The sequence below is a fragment of the Bubalus bubalis genome, chromosome 14 (assembly GCF_019923935.1).
Source record: "Bubalus bubalis isolate 160015118507 breed Murrah chromosome 14, NDDB_SH_1, whole genome shotgun sequence".
NCBI classification, from domain to species: domain Eukaryota; kingdom Metazoa; phylum Chordata; class Mammalia; order Artiodactyla; family Bovidae; genus Bubalus; species Bubalus bubalis.
This window is the reverse complement of record NC_059170.1, coordinates 48749639-48762464: the sequence shown is the minus strand read 5'-3', so window position 1 is coordinate 48762464 and position 12826 is coordinate 48749639. Positions and strand designations below refer to the sequence as shown.

Here is a 12826-nt window from a genome sequence, read left to right as displayed (position 1 = left end):
TGCAGCCTACCAGGCTCCTCCGTCCATGGGATTTTCCAGGCAAGAGTACTGGAGTGGGGTGGTTATATATGTTAATCCCAATCTTCTAATTTATCTAATTTATCCTACCTTTCTCCTTTGTTAACCATAAGTTTGTAATGATCTTCTGACAATACACGTTCTGAGTCAACTTTTCAATATAATTCAACCAACCTTTCCTGTTTGATTATGTGAATAATTGCTTGCAAAGCACTATAGAAGACATAAAAATGAACAAGGCCTTGTTTCCATGTTCAAGGAGTTTACTATCTGTAACATGGGAGACTTCATTCAGTGTTAAGTGCTACATAAAGGCATGAAACGAGTACCACGGACATGCACCAAAGGAGATGAACTCTAGCTTGAATGTCCTGCTGGGAACTAACCCACGTGAGGAATGAGGACTCAGAAGTGGGTTCACAGAGGCTGGTCCTGGGGTGTAGGTGGGAGATAGAGTAAAGCACCTTTATGAGGGGCTTCCCAGGCCATGTGAAGGGAATTTGAACTTGATGCACTCAAGGTTTTGAGCAGAGGAGTAACTTCATCACAACTGTGCCTGAGGATTCAACTTCCAGAAAACAGAGGAGAGGCAGGTTGGTGTTTGTTCAGCTGGAAAATGGAAGCTCGGTTCTGTGATTCACCTGCCCCCACAATAATAATAGTTCACGTTGATTGAATGAGCAGAGAGTTTTGCATACATTAATTGTCCTTAATTGTCACAACAATCCTAGGAGCTTTTGTTATTTTGATTTTAGCTTGGGGGAAACGGAAGCTTTAAGAAGTTACATGCTAGAAAGAGGCAGATTGGAGACCCAACCAGGTCAATCCTATCCCTAAATCCAGTTTCTCCACTGGGATATTATATTGCCCTGCAAGGTCATCTCCAACTGACAATGATTTTGTGAAGGTGGGATACAGAGGGGAAAGGTGAAAATGATTATTAGACACCCTACTCTGATGGTGTTGAAAAGGATGATTCAGGGACAAAAGTTGACCTTGACTGTGCTTGTCACCAGCCTGTACTATGGGGGACGTTTGACCCCTAAGGGACTCCTTCTGCCAATTTTCTGGCCCAATTTCTCACCATCAGTTTGTCTATGCTGAACTCCTCAGCATAATTTTCATATCAATTTAGGAAAATTAAGAATTGGGAAAGCAAGGCTATTCTGAAATAATCCCACATAGTATTTTCAAAGCCTAACGCCTGTGGGATAGTCATTTTATTTGTGTTACCTGTTCTTATAAATTAGCCTTGAGATTAACTGACATCACTGCTCTTGTTAAACATAAAAGATCAAAGGCTGATTTTACAATTTACGTGCAAAAATCAGAATGGTGATTTTACATCATTGCTATATCCTGAATTGGGCATTAATCTTATGCTAACCTCAGCTGGTAAAGAATCCACCTGCAATATGGGAGACCTGGGTTCAATCCCTGGGCTGGGAAGATCCCCTGGAGATGGGAAAGGCTACCCACTCCAGTATTCTGGCCTAGAGAATTCCATGGACTGTATAGTCCATGGGGTCGCAAAGAGTCAGACACAACTGAGCGACTTTCAACCTTCCTAACTTAGTTGGTTTCCTAGTGGCGACTTCTAGGAAGAAACACACCGCACCCCTCCCTTTAGAACAAAACATCCTATGGCACTAAGAACCCGACCTTTACTTGTGTTTCATCCCAATTCCAGAACAATAGAACCATGATTACAGATGATGCTGTAAGGATCCTTTTTCATTTTAAAGAGATGGTTTACAACTCGGAGAGGCCACAGTTCCAGAACAATAAAACCATTAATATAGATGGTGCTTTAAATATCTTCCGTCATCTTAAAGAGATGTCCTACGACAGGAAAGGTGATCGTGAAAATGCAAATGCACACTAGGTGGGATTTTTGTCACTGTGAACCCTGCAGCCACCCACAAGGTTAATCTGGATGAACATGATGACCTGTAGCGTTTTTCCTCCACGTGTTAGTCCTGACTGGAGAATGAGGGCAGGTCATGTGTCCCCCCCACTGTCAATGGGCTTATTCTAACGAGTTTCCACAAAGATTTGTTAGATGAATATGCATACAAATTAATCAATGATCTTATGAAGTCAGAAAACACTTCATCCAAGGAAGTGTGAAATGAAAATATATCCTGCCATATTAATCAACAAGAAATGTCACTGGCCTCCAAATGTGCATGAGGGCTCCCAAAACTGGGATCCAGGGGATGCCACCACCCCTCATGGTGATTGCTGAGGAGCTGAGCGAATGCAAGAAGCAAGATTGGCTCCAGATAGCTGAGGTGCATATGAAAGGAATGAATTCAGTGAGCCCAGAGGCTTGCATCTTCCCACACTTAGAAGGCTAAATTCCTTAACTTGATACCTGATCTTTGATGTTCAGAGGGCCTGCTCCCTTTGTTGCAAGCTTGTTTGGAGTCTGACATCCCCTCCTGCCTCCTTGGAGCAGTTTTCTCGGAGCTACTGAGATGCTGACTCCTAGTTTCAGAATCCTAAACATTCCCACCAAATAAAATAACTCTCTACTTTCAGGTTTTGACTATATTTTTTAGTTAACAGAAGTCAATCCTGAATTCCCATTGTTTCAGAATGAAGATGAAACTCATCTGCTTTTTAATCACTTAAGGGACAATTTCTTGAAAGCTTTTTTTGTTTTTATTCTTGGCCATGCTATTTAATGAGATACACACCCTATCCTGGCGTGCCCTCCTCCAGCCGAGGACATCGTAGTCAGTAGCTTCTGTCCCAGAAATATGTCAAGAGCCCTATCTTGTGATAAGAATGGCCATATTGGGAGGGGGAGGGGCTGTTGGGGAGTCAGTACAGTGTATGTGGAGCAGAATTGTTCTCTTTATTCAGGCTCAGAGCTGGAGAAGCATAGGCATCCATCACAATTTTCTAGGCTGGGTACCAAGCGCCTCCTTAACCTCACACAGCAGCCCACACATCCCTCCTTCCTGCCTTCCCTCTGCCTTCCTGTCTTTTTTCCTCTGAGCAGGTGGACAGTATTCTCTGGTACCAGCCCGTCTCTTCCTCACGCCCTCGCTCCCTCTTCTGTCTCTCTTCTTTCCTTCCAGCTTCTCTCTTGTCTGTGTCCTACTTCACCTCCCGTCCTCCCTTCTGTTCCAACACCTCCCTGCTTCTGGGTTTCTCCCCACATCCTCTTTCCTCTCCTCTCTTGGCTTCACCCACTTTTCTTCTACCCAACCCCTCAGCAGAGAAATATTTCTGTGTTTGGCATCCCTCCACCCTCCTTCTCTCTCTCACATGCACAGAAATGGCCCATTCTCTGAATATATATATATATATTTTAAGGTTGTGCTGTGCGGCATGTGGGGTCTTTTTTCCCAGACCAGGGATTGAACCCCAAACCCCTGCATTGGGAGCGTGGAGTCTTAAGCACTGGACTACCAGGGAAGTCCCTTTGTGAATTTCACTGATTTCCTTGATGCTCCACTTTGACCTTCCCAGCCAGGCTCTCTGCCCTCACCTCTCACATTGGGCTCCTCTTTACTCTCCAGGGCTGTCCCTGCCACCACATCCCAGCTTTGTACACTCAGATCTCTAGTCCTTGTCTCAAACTCAATACAGAAGAAGCCTCCCTATTCTCCTGCTCCCAAATAGGCTCTTTCTCCCAACTTCCTTTTATAGTTCATGGTGCCACCGCATCCCCAATCTTCCAAGTTCAAAATCTGAAGTCACCTTGATTGACACCCCCGCCAGTCACAGAGTCTTGCTGAATTTTCCTTAAATATCTGCCTCATATCTCTTCTTCTCACTCTGCCCTCCTCAACTTTGCCTTGGCTCAGACTCTCATCCCCTCAAACTTTGATGATCTCTCCGAGTACTTTGCTGCTCCATCCTCTCACCCCACAAACCAAGGAGTGGGTGGACTGCATTAAGTGGGGGGACTCCATTGCTAAGGCCAGTGCTTTGGCCTTGGCAATGTCAGTGGTGGGTGGGGAGAGAGGTGGGTGGGGAATGAGGTCAGGGACTGACTGGTGTGCAGACCAGCTGTGGCTCCGGCCCCCGCGCCCTGCACAACTTGGCCCCACTGTTGATCCACCTGCAGGAAAGGGGAGGGGCTCTAGGCCCAGGGCTGGGGGAATAACCATAATCTATGGGGTCGCTAAGAGTCGGACACGACTGAGCGACTTCTCTTTCACTTTTCACTTTCATGCATTGGAGAAGGAAATGGCAACCCACTCCAGTATTCTTGCCTGGAGAATCCCAGGGACAGGGGAGCCTGGTGGGCTGCCGTCTATGGGTCGCACAGAGTCGGACACGACTGAAGCGACTTAGCAGCAGCAGCAGCAGTCTTCAACTATTCTGCATATATATATTGAGTCCCTACAATACAGAGATACAGTAATGGACAAGACAGAGTTCCTGTCCTCATGGAGCTTCTTTAGAAACAAGAGGAGATGGATAAACAAATAAACAAAGAGGGAAAGTGACAGGAAGGGATAAATCATAGGACTTATGTAGGAAAAAAAGATAAAGTCAAATAAAGGCAAGAAAATGTGAATGGGACCAATGGCCAATAAATATGAAAAAATACTCAATGTTATGAGAAATGGAAATCAAACCATAATGACCAACCACCTAACACCCACTAGCATGGCTATAATAAAAAGCAAAGAACAAATGTTGGCAAGGAGGTGATGAAATCTAAACCCTCATCCATTGCTGATGGGAGTATAAAATAGGGCAGCTGCTGTGGAAAAGGGTCTGGCAGTTCCTCCAAAAGTTAAATGTCAAGTCACCATATGACCCAGGGATTTCACTCCTACAGAGTCACTGAGAGAATTGGAAGCATGTGTTCAAACAAAAACTTGTACATGACTGTTCAGAGCATCACTGCTCACAATAGTCCCAAGGTGGGGATGACCTCTAATGACCTCAAGTGATGAACGGATAGATGGACGGTTTCTGTACCTTCAGTGGAATATCATTCAGCCATGAAAAGGAGGGATGTGCCAATCAGGTCACATCGTGGAAGACCCCTGAAAACATCATGCTCAGTGAAAGAAGCCAGACACAAAAGGCCACATGTTGCAGGATCCCGTTGATATCCTGAAGCCCACAGTGACTCTGAGCAGCAGCCACCATCACCTGACCCCTCAACCCACGCCTCAGTCCAGAAACCACCGACGGCTCCTTCTGCACCACCCCTCTTGCCCCCAGACAAGCACTTCCCTGCCTGCCTCTCATTAGGGCACAAATCGCTGCTCTGCCCCTGACCAGGCCCCTCCTACCCACCCCCCACCCAGCAATCCATCCTTTTCCTCCTTTGGACTCTGGATAACCCTTCCTAGCCCAGTCCAGGGACCACCTCTGATGGATGTACGTCCTGATACCAGCTGGGTCCTGAGCACTGGCCCCAGACCTGGTTGGAACTCTGACTTGCACATCAGCCATGATACATGGGCACCTAGCACCCACTCCTGCCTCAATATAGAACATGAGTGCTGTTGAGAGAGTGAGAGGAGATGCTTGCAAAGTGCTTAACTTAATCACTGATGCATGGTGAGTTCATGGAAACAGGAGTTGTATTTTCTGACTTCAACCTCACCTGTACTTAAAGCTTGAAATTGAACACTTCATTTTGTACTATATTTGGTAATTACTTAATGGGTGTAGGTGAGCATCAAAATGCATGATAAACACCAATGATGGTATTTATATGTATTGGGATAACCTCCCCACCCTGGGGTTCCCAGGTGGTGCTAGTGGTAAAGAACCCGACTGCCAATGCAGGAGATGTAAGAGATGTGGGTTTGATCCCCTGGTAGGGAAGATCCCTTGGAAGAGGGTATGGCAACCCACTCTAGTATTCTTGCCCGGAGAATCCCATGAACAGAGGAGCCTCGTGGGCTACAGTCCATGGGGTCACACAGAGCCGGACACGACTGAAGTGACTTAGCATAGCACAGCACGACCTCCCCTCTACTCTGGTGACTCAGAAGTTCTAACACAGAACATAGAAAATGCACTCGGGTGAAGGTTTGGTAGCCCAATGATGGATCGATTATTGATTGATTTGGTTCTGTCATCAAATAGGGATGGGATTTTCTTCCAACTAAAACTTCAAAGGAAGCAATGATCCCTGGGGCAAAGGGGGACAGAGAGAGAAAAAACAGAGAGTGAGAGGGAGAGAGGGGATAGAGAAATAGAGAGAGATGAAGAACTGGCAAATAAACACTTAGTCCTGCCACCCTGAGCTGTACTGAAAAAGTTCACAGGCACCAATATTCATAGGAATAAAAAAAAAAAAATACAAACTGAACAAGGAAAGATCTGGAGGAGTGGTGGCAAGTTCTTCCCCAAAGCAGCTTCTGCAAATGAACTCTTGTTTCAGAGACCACAGTTATTGGTATTCAAAGGAATAGTTAATATGTTCTACAAAGAGACGGAAGGCAAATCTTTAAGGTCCTATCACCAGAGAAAGGCATACATTTAAATTTAATATGAAAACATGAGACAGTAGACTACTGTTTCACAGCAGTTTAGAAGTAGGTTATAGACAGATAGATAATAGATAGGTGGATGATAGATGACAGGTGGGTGATAGATTGATAGGTAGATGGTAGATAGATGTAATGGTACCCACCTGCTTGAGCAGGAAGCAGCTAGGGAAAGAGGACCACTTTGGTTTCATTCGATGAGAAGAGAAGATGAGAGACGGCTGGGACCCACTCCGTGTAAGCTGGTCACGTGACCAGCCTCCAAGCAGCTGCACCAGAGAAGAGAGAGGACCAACAGACCCTTGTTTCCTACATTTCCGACTCCCAAGCATCCAAAGGTGTTTGGGCAGCTCTACCAAGGCACAAGCATTCCTCAAACCCCAGCCCTTTCTGCATAGAGAGAGACCCCGCTGCCATTTCTCTCCCTGAGATTCACGTTTCAGCACTTTTTTGTTCCTCTTTCAGAGAAACAGACACAAGCCCCGTTCAACAGTCAAAAGCTAGGAAGCAGCTGGCTTCTCCCAGTGCCCACTGGCACAATTTTCCCGATCGTCTTATCAACAAAACAGTGAAAAAGGAAAGGAAGTATTTACCTGAGATCCCCACCTTCTTCGCAAAAGTCTAAAACTGAACGTTTAAAAAGCAAGCCAATACATCTTCCCAGAGTGGTGTTTAAATCCGAAATCTGCCTCTGAGAGCAGCTCTGAGTTGAGCTCTGAATAGAGGCTGTGTGTTATTTTAACCACAAGGTTTCTAGTTGGGAGGAGGAGAGATGGAAATGAGGCTGGCGTGCAGAAGCACTGCCACCCCAAGTGAGACGAGCTCGCGGAGCTGATGGAAGAACCCTCAAACCAACTTTTCCTAAACTAGAGGTGAAACAAGTGTGGAACATTCCGGAGGAGGAAGATAAGACACTTACGGTCTTTTCTAAAAAAAGACATGTTGGTCTGATACTGTCCGAAGGGAAGCCCAGCTCAGAGCTGACGTGGAGAGCCCTGGGCCTCGGACAAGAGCAAGTCACACCTGCAGACAGCCTGCTCCATGCAGCAGAGAGCCTCCTAGGGGTTAAAGGACAGAGTGACCAAGAACCCTGGTCAAGTCCAGTCTTTTCCTGAAAAAACACCAGTGTCCTGAGAACCCACAGGAGGATAGAGGGTAAGGGAGGAACTCTTCTGGATTATGTTATTAGGGAACATGAACATGTGTATGTGTTTATCCCTCACTTCCCTAACAACTTCAAAAGCAAGGATCCAGCCTCAGCTTGGACCTCAGCTGGAACGCCTCCTCCTCCTTGGCATTTTGGCAAGTACAAGCCAACCTCTGGACAAACACTATCTTTGGACTTGGAGGAGGGTGACAATTTATCACACAACAGAATCGATAGCTAAAAACAGAGCTGCTGAAATGGCCAAAGGTCCTTTGCAGCCAGCCCTTTGCAGAAGCCAAAGAGGGTTAAACTCCACTTTGGGAAAAACTCAGCAGTGCTCCCCTTCACCAGGGTCATAACTCACTTTTATATCGAGCCTTTCATCTCAAAGGAGCTTGGGGTGTGTTGGCACCAAAATATAAATTATCCTGTGCACAGTTACCTTGAGGACGAAAAATGGCCCCGCAGCCAGGGGCCAGGACACGTCCAGTCAGTTGGGGGCCACAGGTGGACAGCAGGATGGGGCCAGGAGGGCCTGTAAGAAATAAAGAGGGGGCCCTGGCCTTCCAATGTGGCATGCGGGATCTAGTTCCCTGACCAGGAATTGAACCCCGTGCTCCCTGCATTGGGAGCATCATGTCTTTACCTCTGGGCCACCAGGGAAGTCTCTTGTCTATTCTGTTCATTCTTCTCTTGTAGTTCTTGTCATTGTATCCTGATGATTTCTTTTTGAATGCAATAAAAGCTATAAATGACTGTCACATGCTCATTTGTATTCAATGGCTCCTGGTGACCTACAGAGTAAAAACTAATACCCTGAATATGACATATATATTATATCCATAATATATAATATATATACTGTATTATATCACAGTGATCTCTGGACTGTAGGTTTCCTGAGAGCAAGAACAATATTTTAGTCAATGCTTTATCTCCAGAACCTAATACAGTAAGAGATGCACAAGGGGGACACCCTGTTAACGGGGGTTCTTATTACAGAAAGAACTCAATCTGTCTTAATCCACTGGAACAGAATCTTAACAGAAGTGAATGAAAAGAGTGTCTGACATTCTCTGAAGACTCAGCTTTCTTAAAATAGTCTTCCTCAAGGTTGACCCTGGCCCAATTCTTCCCACCCTTCCCCCTCAGTGGGGTTGACTTTTACACATTCTCTATTAGTTGGTCATCTCATTTTGAACTGATGGGAGAAGACCCTCGTTGTAGGACTCTATACCAGCAGACGTTAGAAAAAGACAGGTTTTGTGGCAATTAGGGCTGTCAGAAGGCTTGGAAAGGTCTGGCCTTGGGTGGGAAAGAGGCAGAATGTTTCTGAGTTCCTAAGGTGCTAGCTTAGCTTCTATGGTGTGGCCCTACCTGTCATGTGGCCAAGGGATGCAGACCCGCCTGGTCAGGTCCGGAGCTCATCGGAGCCAGCCCTCTCACATGGCAAGTGGCACTGGCGCTGCACCAATGGTACCAGCAGGGCCACCTCTGTCCTCATTTGAATCCTTTTTAATGGGCACGAGTGTGACAAGACCTGGTAACATTCTGTAGCAAACAGAAGGTGGTAATCTGGGTGTACGGGACATTTATCACATTTGTGGCCACCCCACCTCTTGGGAACAGAATTCCTTTGATGGTGGTGGACTCCCACATTGAGTCTTTATCTCAGTGCTCCGGCTGCTGTAACAAAACCCCACAGACAGAGGTGTATTTTCTCATGGCTTTTGAGGCTGCAGGTCCAAGATCAGGGTGCCAGCATGGCCAGGTTCCAGTGACAATGCTCTCCTTGGCTTGCAGGCTGCCCGGCCGCCTTGTGGCTGTGTCCTCTCTTGGCCTCTCCTTGATGCTTGCATGAGGACAGATGGCTCTCTCTCTTCCTCCCTCTACGAGGTCACCAATCCTATCAGATTGGGACCCCACCCTTCTGACCTCATTTAACCATAGCTACTCCCCAAAAGTTCTTGTTCAAATATAGTCACTTTGGGCATTAGGGCTTCAACATATGAATTTGGGGTGTTGTTTAGTCGCTAAGTCCTGTCCGACTCTTTGTGACCCCATGGACTGCAGCATGCCAGGCTTCCCTGCCCTTCATTATCTCTGGGAGTTTGTTCAAACTCATGTCCATTGAGTCAGTGATATCATCCAACCATCTCCTCTCCTGTCATCTCCTGCTTTCAATCTTTTCCAGCATCAGGGTCTTTTCCAGTGAGCCAAATTGTCATATCAGGTGGCCAGAGTATTGGAGCTTCAGCTTCAACATCAGTCCTTCCAATGAATATTCAGGACTGATTTCCTTTAGGATGGACTGATTTGATCTCCTTGCTGTCCAAGGGACTCCAAGAGTCTTCTCCAGCACCACAGTTCATAAGCATCAATTCCTTGATGCTCAGCCTTCTTTATCACCAACTCTCAGATCTGTACATGACTATTGGGGTGAGGGGACACAATTCAGTGTGTAGCAGTTGCCCTTCCCCAAAGTAGAAGCCAGACTCTCCCCCAGCCTTCTTTGCAGCCAAGGTGCAGGCATATGTCAGCCCTAATGTGCCTTCAACTCAGTAAAAACCAAGAAAGGAGTTGAATCCACTCTACAGGAGGTCAGTGCCACTTGGGAAGGGGATATCAGTTCTCAGAGGCAGCCCTGAGGAGAGCCGGTCATGTGTCTGGTACAGATTTTCTGCTGAGTAAGTCCAGGGTCCCAGCCCCACCTCTGCAGGGATAGCCAGCAACCTTCCCCCGCATAACTTGTCTTGTGCTCCCAGCCATGCAGCTTCTACACCTGACCCTGGTCTCCCAGAGATCGGTAACCTACCGATAGTTTTCAGCAAATCATCTTTTGGCTCAAACTCGCAGGAGGTACCAGTTGCAGCGAAAAACACACATGTGTGTGGCGGATGCTGGTGCTTAAGACTAAGGCACTTAGTTTCTTCTGCTTGCTTCCTTGGCTGCTTCTCTGGAGGATTTTTCTCTCTTGCCCCAGTGCTGTTTGGAATGAGTCTTTGGAATGTGACTTTGTACTGATTCTTGGCTCGTTTGCTCCAGGCTCCTTCCTCATCTTTTCCCCACTTCACTTCGTATCACAGGCAGTGTGTGTGTTTGGGGATCGGTTCACCCCTGCAAGTTGTGTGCTGCAGGATCTTGTGACACCTGGTTCAACGCAGGAGAGGCACTGGTGGGGGGGGCGGGCCGGAAGGAGTAAAGGAGCACTGGGGTGCTTCTCCTATTGCTCTGCCTTGGGTGGCATCTCCAGCAGGGCTACATCTCCCTGTCTCTGACTTTAGCTTTGCAGGGACCAGCCCCCTGGGTCCAGCTCCTAATAGATGACTCTGGCTCTGGGCTCCATCTCCAGGTAGCAGTGACCTCCTGCCACCTCTGATTGCTTCTCGACCTTTCCATTGTCTGTGTCACCACCTCCCTGAATTACATGTCCTCTCTTTTAAAGCTTGGCGTGAATCTCATGTTGCTGGTCGGACCCTGACTGATACAACTCCCCATACCACTTGCACTTCCGGTTCAAGAGCCACCAGCCCCCATGGCTGGATGAGACTCTCTGGGCAGTGTCTTCACCCTGTTGGGTAGAATTCTTCCTATTCCTTTGGACAAGGTCAGTTCTCCAAAGTGGACAACCATGAGGCAAGTGTTATCAGTCATTTGCCTGATATACGTAATCTTCTGGCCTCTCAGAGAATAAGAAACAGCCTTCGAAGAGACTTGTTGATGGGAAGAAATCATGATCAGAAACAACAGCTACATCCTCGCCCTCACAGACCAGAACATCCCAGGAGGATAAAACAAGATGAAGCAGAGATGCGTCAGTGAAGGCTGACAAATACAGAGGGGATTTAGAAAATTGTGTCTGGCTTTTGGGGGAAAAAAAAGTAGCAAAGACTTTTTCTAATTCACAAGAGGGAAAAGACTATAAATCCAAGGTATTTGTTCTGGCATTATTTATTAAAATCAATCTAAACGTCCAACAGTAATAAAATTACATTTCATCATGAGACATTTTATCCTGAAATTGTTTTCAGCCAGTAGCCAAGCCAATTATGAAGGCGAGATAGCAACTTGAAATGCTTAGAGCCATGTTAAATACATAGAAGGGAACTAAATTATGTATCTACCCTGTGATCACAGCCATGTGAAAATCATAAATGTATAGAGACAAACTAAAAGTGGTGTGGGAATCAATATGCTACTTTATATGCTATTTTATTTTATAAATATATTGTTTATTAAATATAAATATGCTATTTTATGTTTAAAAATTAATCCATGAGAGGTGGATTAATTTTATAAAATTGCCATTCTTAAAAAATAAGGATGTTTGATAGCCAGGTCTGACTGTATGCACAAGGAACTGTATTCCATATCTTGTAATAACCTATAATGGAAAAGAATCTGAAAAAGAATATATTTATAAATATATGTGTGCTGCTGCTGCTAAGTCACTTCAGTCGTGTCTGACTCTGTGCGACCCCATAGACGGCAGCCCATCAGGCTCCCCCGTCCCTGGGATTCTCCAGGCAAGAACACTGGAGTGGGTTGCCATTTCCTTCTCCAATGCATGAAAGTGAAAAGTGAAAGTGAAGTCGCTCAGTCGTGTCTGACTCTCAGCGACCCCATGGACTGCAGCCTACCAGGCTCCTTCATCCATGGGATTTTCTAGGCAAGAGTACTGGAGTGGGGTGCCATTGCCTTCTCCGAAATATATGTGTAAGAATATATGAATATGAAGAATGTATATTTAATATATATATTATTGAATCACTTTGCTGAACACCTGAATCACTGTAAATCAACTATACTTCAATTTTTTAATGGAATAAATAAGGATGTCTGTACAACAGTAAATATTCTTCCCCCTTCTACCTAAGATCATGCAATATTAAGTGATGACAAGGAGACAGGCAGGTCTGAGAGGCAGCCACCAGCAGGACTTGGGACACATTGAAGGAGGCACAGAAGTAGGAAAAAGTATTTAAAAGAATAAACTACTCAATACTGAGGAACCAGGAATACTGAATTTTAGGACCCATGTAGTAACAAGCGGAGGAGCCTGGAAGGCTGCAGTCCACGGGGTCGCTGAGGTTCGGACACGACTGAGCGACTTCACTTTCACTTTTCACTTTGATGCACTGGTGAAGGAAATGGCAACCCACTCCAGTGTTCTTGGCTGGAG

The 12826-nt window shown here is 46.0% G+C and overlaps 1 protein-coding gene across 1 annotated transcript in view; it reads right to left on the bottom strand.

Moving 5' to 3' along the window:
* Positions 1–6766, bottom strand: part of JCAD (junctional cadherin 5 associated) — a 78655-nt gene extending 71889 nt beyond the window's left edge. Inside the window, exon 1 of the mRNA XM_006067779.4 lies at positions 6644–6766. The gene's annotated coding sequence lies outside the window, so the exon portion shown is untranslated. The remainder of the gene's footprint in view (positions 1–6643) is intronic.
* Positions 6767–12826: the final 6060 nt, after the last annotated feature.